This window comes from Bactrocera tryoni, chromosome 5, assembly GCF_016617805.1.
Source record: "Bactrocera tryoni isolate S06 chromosome 5, CSIRO_BtryS06_freeze2, whole genome shotgun sequence".
In the NCBI taxonomy this organism is placed as follows: domain Eukaryota; kingdom Metazoa; phylum Arthropoda; class Insecta; order Diptera; family Tephritidae; genus Bactrocera; species Bactrocera tryoni.
In genome coordinates this window covers 61,156,065-61,164,216 of record NC_052503.1, presented here as the reverse complement: position 1 = coordinate 61,164,216, position 8,152 = coordinate 61,156,065, and positions in this window count along the sequence as shown.

Sequence of the window (8,152 nt, the reverse complement as noted above, 5' to 3'; positions counted from 1 at the left end):
TAAATGAAATCGAGTGAGCGTGTTTTTCTACTAATGGGCGTCTTTTTGTCTAAAATGAATGAAATCAGGTGAAAGTTACAACCTCAAATATCCGCTTGACATTATCCCGCATATAGTGTTGATGGTACTTATGTGAGGTACCTTAATGAACTCAGTGATCATCTTTTTCTGTTAATAATAACTGAACCGTGGAGAGTCGATTTGGTCCCATTCGTAGCACCTCGGACTGTCATATGGAACGATTTGTCGCTCGTGATCTTCGATTTATTGTTCATCTCCGTGAACAGATAATTTCACCGTTAGACTTTATCCAGTGGAGATATGAAAAGTCTAAAGTCTATGCGGACAATCCCGCTTCGATTTAGTTCTTGTGTGTCATTCGTCAGTTACCAGTCGAAATGCTCAAACGAGTCATCGAAAATTGGACTCAACGGATGGACCACCTGAGACGTGGCCGCGGCCAACCTTTCAAAGAGATAACCTTCGAAAAATAAATTAGAAAAAATGTTATTCGTATGATAATAAACAATCCCCATTAAATTTCAAGTTTCTGTGTTTTTTCTTTAAAAAATTAGGGAACCTCGAAATGGATCACACTTTACAAAAAAAAAAGGTTTCCAAACTTACGGTTGGCTTTATACCGTATACTAGTATAGCGGTCAAAAGATCAGATATCTTAACTAATAATAAAATAACGTGACTAACGTATAATATTGGATATACATATGTATTAGTGTTTAATGCCGAAAATATGTGATTTAGTCTACGAATTACCCCAACCACCGTATACTATTTTTTTTTGTTTTTCGTTATTCTAAAAAGTTTTATGCCGAACATGTCAATCAATGACAATTATTTACATATCAAATTTCTTTAAAATATGTCCCCGTGTATACCGGAGCAATTAATACAATCCCGTCCCTTTCTCTGCCCCATGTAATGATTTCTGTCTTTCTACCTACATTTAAACCGTTCAAATTGGTCAAAATGTGATATTTTAACTATACCAAATGAACAAGTTTTCTTAAAAATTATGTGGTTTAGCGCTGAATTAGAACGGAATTAACTTCAATTCATTAAATTTAGATTTTCCGGTCGAGTTAATGTCACATACATATTACTAATTTGAAGATGTTTTTATACCCTTGCAACGTGTTATTACAGAGTAGATTGGTTGTTTTATCTACCGGTTGCACGTTAAACTAGTTTTACCATATTGATCTCAGTCAAAAAAAATAATAATAATAATAAAAAAAAAATCGCCGATTCAGGAGGAAACCAGTGCATTTTTCACGAAAATCATGGAATCAGTGCCGAAGGTCAAAATCAGGGAATTCCTTGACAAACCAGAGAATATGGTAACCCTATCTAAAACTAAACGAAATAGCTATAGAGTTATAGATAAATATTATATACATATACATATATATAAATGATGAGGATGACAAGACTTCTGTCTGTCGATCCGTGCAGGTAGGTAGGGAGGTAGGAGTGCAGCCCTATCGAGCTTAATTAGCACTTGATGTGCCATTTTGATACACTATTCGTAGAACCTCCTGTATCTGCTATTACGTTTTACGTATTTTGAGGTGTCGATGAAACTACTTATGTCTGATATGCTTTTAGTGGAAATCCATTCAAGGTTTGGTGCTTGAAGGATTCCAAGTGTTTTGTGTCGGATCTGTGCTAGAGCTGGGCATTCGCAGTGAAAGTCGAAAATTGTTTCCTTGTTCCCTGCTACAGCGTAGCCTCGACAGATGTCGTTGTAGGGCATACCCATTTTGGACGCATGTTCTCCAAATGGCCAGGACCCTGTTGTGGTAGCTGTTACTCTGTAGATGCTTTTTCTTGACCTATTTAATAAGTCGTTGGTTCCTTTCCTGTCATATGTTGGCCCTAATTGTTTAGTTATGGCGCATTTTGTAATGTTTTTTCACCTGTTATTTGCAACTTGTTGAAATTGTCTATTCATCTCTCCTTTGATCGATCCTAGCGGGCTTGGTATTAGCACCGCCTCGGATTCGTTGAGGAAAGCTCCTGTCTTTGCCAACTCTTCTGCTTTTTCATTACCGAAAATGTTCCTGTGGCCGGGAACCCAGATCAAGACTAGTTGGAGCTTGTCTTTTATTGAGCTTAGTGCTCTCTTGCAATTGTCAACTATGCTGGAATTCATCATGGGTGAAGACAAGGCCAGGAGCGCCGTCTGGCTTTCCGTAAATATAGTTGCTTTATGTATATTCCCGTGGTTTTCTAATAGAACTTCACAGGCTTTTTCTATGCCTAGTACTTCTGCTTGGAAGATGCTAGCCGTGTTCGGGAGACGTTTAGAGAGAGCTATGCCTAGATCAGCGGAGAATACCCCCGTGCCTACTCCGCAGTCCATTTTGGATCCGTCGGTATAGACTGAGATGGTATCCTCCTCTCCTATTGAACCTCTTCTCCATTCTCGTCTAGATGGTATCCTCACCTGGAAGTGTCTATTGATATCCAGCTTTGGGAAAATTTAGTCTGATTTACTATTGGTGAGCTTGTTTAGGATTACACTATGTCCGTAGTTTTGCTGATTCCAACTTCCCAATTCTTTTATTCTTATCGCCGCAATAGCTGCTGTTTTGTGAATAAAAATGTCAATTGGTAGTTGATGCAGGATCACATTGAGCGCATCAGTCGGACATGACCTAATTGCAACAGTAACACCCGCACATGCTGCTCTTGGTATTCATTTCATTTTTTAATGTTGTATTGTTTGTTTAGCGCTGGCCACCATACCAAAGCTCTATATGTAAGTATAGGTCTTATGACAGCCGTATACATCCACATTTTTATACTTGGTTTAAGGTCCCAATTCTTGTTGACGATTCTTTTACAAGTATAGTAGGCTATTTATGCTTTCTTTATTCCTTTTTCTATACCATCCGTGCAAGTTGTAACTTGATTAAAACTTGAGATAACTTGCTGAACTTGGCTTCCGCTTATCAGAATCAGAAACCTCACCAGAAGACAAAAAACTATAACTACTTATTTTTCACTTATTCGTCTGGGCATAAAGAAAGTCGAGTGTACTACAATAAAAGATAAATAAATCCAAAAAAAAAATACAATTTTTAATGTGAAGAGAATATTTTAAATCATTTTTTTTCCTAAGTTATTCTTTCTTAGGTTCCTGTAGGACCGCCCACTTATTAAAAATAGTATCAACATGTAGAAATACCATTGTACCGTTACTAAGGGGTTTGTTACTGCATTTATAATTTCCTTAAATTCGTTTAATATAAAATGGAGTTCATTATTTGAGGCCCTCAACGACCGCAGATTGATCGCGGCTTTCGGAAAAAAACGTAAATCAGGTGGAGAAATCTTATGCGCTGAAGTAAATGAGAATGCCAAAAGCAATAAATAAATAAATTCGATTATTTATTTAATCACGCTGATGTGCTGACAATGCAACGCTGTAACTGCAATATATTAAAATATTTATTACCGTCAACTGCAGCGCATCCCTGCCTACACAAGCGCATATTAAACGCGCCAAAAGTTCTTCAGCATTGTGCTTGATTGCATTAAAATCGCCAAAGCATGCACTGGAGATATGTAGCAAATGCAGTTTGAAGCGGCAAATGCGTGAATTTCTTTTCGTGTGCGTGTGAAGATGCCGCGCTGATGCGTTGCGGTTTACATTGCGTATACGTAATTTTAATAAATGAGCTTGTATTTTATAGCACGCACATACAAGTACATCAGCCATAATGATATGCATATTCATATATATGTACATATCGCCGTTGTTTGTGTGTAATAATAAAATAACAAGGTATTTAAATGCATGTAATGCCATTAAATATGCGCGTTTATGTGTGATAGCTGCCGGCCGCGGCACGTCAATGACAATAATGCAGCCTTTTGCATTCACGCATTTTGTCTTCTGCTGCTTGAGCGCCGCGTTACTTTCAGGCGCGCGCTCTTAACTTCATTTTGCGTGTGTTGTTGTCCGATTTTCGGTTTGTTTGTGACAGACTGACTGCCGCACGCAGTTGTGGAAAACCTTCAGTTGTGTTTGTTTTTCTTTTTGCTGTTGTCAATATGCTATAAGCGTAGCGCGGTTGTGTAATAAATAAATCAATAAATAAAATAAAAAATTTCAATTAAAATTGTTTATTTTGCCAAGGATGCATCGCAGCGATGACCGTGAGCGCAGACGTAAAGCATATTTGAACTGCTGCTGTGCGCGAAACTGACAAAGCCATCGATCACTATACATATGTATATATGTATGTATGTATTTATTAATGCGTTATATACACATACAAATGTAGGTATGTATGTACCTGAAAAAAAGCGCAGGCTTAAGTGGTCGTCTGTTATTGGACTAGCAACAGACGCCATAGTCTATTACCGTGTCCAGTTTGTTCGGGTGTCTATCCAGCAATGTATTGGCTACCAGGACTGCATAGCCATTCGCTGCGCACTGGACTTTGAAAATTTCTTAAGAGGGGTAGCATCGGATTTCCGAATTTGTCGGGGTTTGCTTGGGCACATAAGTTACTGCTGCTCGTTCCGATATATGTATATTAATAAAATATTAATACCATATATTATTTTTATCCGGTAACTCTAAAATGTAGGTACAGATTGTACTCAGAAGGAGAGATACATCTCGCAAAATCTTATAATCAAAAATAAAATTAAAATCAAAATTTGGACCTTCGACAGGCGTCCTTTAGAACTCATATCACAACCTAAAAAGGATACAAACTTGTTGAGAATGGGTTATGAATTATCTCGTTGAACGAAACACATAAATATGGTTGCGTGGAAATGTGAACCAACATAGCCTTATTTAATTCAGAAATATGGTTTATAACCGATGTGAGACAAAATTGTTGATGGTCGATGCTTTCTTCTTATAGCCTTCTTGTAAAATACTTGTTTTCTCTTAACAAGAGAATCGATTTCGCTTATATTCAGTAAGATTATGAGTGTAACTGTCCCCTTTTGTTTGATTTTACTAATTTTTCCCAAAACAATTGCAAAAATTATATAGTAATTTTCTTAAGAGGGTATTTTTTCATATATTTAAAGTTTAGACCCTTAAGAACATATCCTCCAAAGGATTTTTAAAAATTAAAATTATTTTAAGAGCTACAGTTACTTTAGTGACGCAGTACCCAGCTCGATTCGGCCGTATCGAATTTTTAAACGCGTTTTTCTCGAAACTGCTTTTTTCCACACGGTACCGGCATTATCTTAAGTTCTATACAACCGATTTGTATGAAACTTCTTTATATAATCCTTTATCGTTCCTACCAGCATAGTGTCACAATTTTTGTTTTTAATATTTTTAAAAAATTCAGAAATTTTTATTTTCAGGCAGTCGCCATTTTTCAAAAAAAAATTTTTTTCGTGTTCCCTGAGGTAGGGACTATAGCAGCATCCTTACTGATTAAGAATTTCTTTTAATTTTTTTTTCAGATAGTCAGGATCAACGCCACCAGGATACGCCATTTTTATACTCTCGCAACAAAGTTGCTAAGGAGAGTATTATAGTTATAGTTTTGTTCACATAACGGTATTATATTATAGTTTTGTTCACATAACGGTTGTTTGTAAGTCCTAAAACTAAAAGAGTCAGATATAGGGTTATATATACCAAAGAGATCGGGGTAACGAGTAGAGTTGAAATCCGGATGTCTGTCTGTCCGTCCGTCCGTCTGTCCGTTCGTCTGTCCGTCCGACCGTCCGTCCATGCAAGCTGTAACTTGAGTAAAAATTGAGATATCATGATGAAACTTGGTACACGTATTTTTTGGCTCCATAAGAAGGTTAAGTTCGAAGATGGGCAAAATCGGCCTACTGCCACGCCCACAAAATGGCGGAAACCGAAAACCTATAAAGTGTCATAACTAAGCCATAAATAAAGATATTAAAGTGAAATTTGGCACAAAGGATCGCATTAGGGAGCGGCATATTTGGACGTAATTTTTTTGGCGTGGCTCCGCCCCCTACTAAGTTTTTTGTACATATCTCGGAAACTCCTATAGCTATGTCAACCAAACTCTACAGAGTCGTTTTCTTCAGGCATTTCCATATACAGTTCAAAAAAGAAATCGGATAATAACCACGCCCACCTTCCATACAAAGGTTATGTTAAAAATCACTAAAAGTGCGTTAACGGACTAACAAAAAACGTCAGAAACACTAAATTTTACGGAAGAAGTGGCAGAAGGAAGGTGCACCCAGCCTTTTTTAAAAATTAAAAATGGGCGTGGCGCCGCCCACTTATGGACCAAGAACCATATCTCAGGAGCTACTAGACCGATTTCAATGAAATTCGGTATATAATATTTTCTTAACACCCTGATGACATGTACGCCTTCTTCCAATATAACGCTATTTTGAATTCCATCTGATGCCTTCTCTGTATAATACGAGTATAAACATTAGGAACCAATGATGATAGCGGAATAAAACTTTACAAAAATACGGTATTTGAAAAATATGTAAATGACGCATTATGAAATCTCGATTATCACTTTACCATGCGAGAGTATAAAATGTTCGGTGACACCCGAACTTAGCCCTTCCTTACTTGTTTTGTATTATTTTTGCATAAATGTAAATGATTCGAAAATGTCTTTTGTACAATGTTTAACTCATGGGCAATCAAACCAGTGCTTACACGATGATCATACATGACGATTCCCTTTATTCCATCAAAATTTTCGACCATATAATATAATATAATTTACTATATTATAATTGATTTAAGCTTCGAAATTGCGTGAACTGAAATCTATTGCCAATAATGTTTCAGCATACATTAATACAGCCCTCACATACTTACATATGTACATACATATGTCAAAGTTGACAAAGCTGCTAAAATTACAAATTTTTCTTCAGCAAATTGTTACTCTTATTTCGATAATAAATAATAGATACACTTGATTTAAATTCTTAATTTCTCGTCAAGAGTACAATTCGAAAAGTCCTTCGGCAAAAGTTGATGCAATTCAAATACGCAATCAATTTGCCTATAATAAACTGGACTCATTTAAAATAATTTTCTGCTTTAATTTTATTTATTAACGGGTTTTAAGTTCTTTACATTTGTTGGTATTTTCGTTTTGCAATTATTTTATTTGCAGCAAATTAACGGTAAGCTGAAGGATGATATGCTTTATACAAACATACATAAACATGAGTGTGTATTTATATTTATACATCTATTTACGTATAGGTATGTATTTATGCCGTGTATATATATATGGTATATGGGTATTTATGTATGAATACAAATATAAAATATATGTATGTATGCGTGTGTTTGTACATTGCATAAGTATATAGCCAACGGCGGCTAAATCGTTAACGATGTGTCAGTTGCAACATGATAATAAATATCTGCATACAGTTGCATTCAAAGGCACATAAGTTGTGTATAAAATAGGGTGGATGGAAAAGTCAACAATTTTTTTTTGCTTGTACTCTGCAAAATAGGTCCTTAAATCCTTCTAAGAAAGTTTCTCAAAGTATGAGCTCTTAATTGCAACGGGAAGATCCTCCTTCTTATATATTTCTATTTTTTTCTTCTTATAAGAAAAATTCAAAAAAGGATAACGCTAACGCTTTCAATGATCGTTCGAAAATTTACTAATTTAAAATCTTTTCTGTTTTCATATTTAATTATTTTAAAACTCAATTAAACAAAATAGTTTTTTTTTTACAAATTTTATAGTTTTGTATAAAATTTAAAAGTAGTTGGAAACGACGTTTGAATTTTCCTTAATAAAAAGCAAAACATATAAAACATTCCCGTTACAATTACAATTTAGAGCTCATACTTGGAGAGAAGAATCTATTTTTAACCCCACCCTAATGTACTCATACATACATGTACATATGTATCTACCCACTATAAACATATTTTGTCTGGGGTATCAATTCATTCAATAATCTGCAGCGAATTAAATTCTACGCGAAAATGACGCAGCTATTAATAATAATATGAATATTGTATTTTGAATGTTTTTGTTACTGTTGTTGCTTACACTCGAACACACATATTTTTCACTAAGGGTTATTTTTGTACCTATAATAATTAAAATAAATATTACCATAAGCTATGAGATAATTGAAAAACAATTGAAAATTC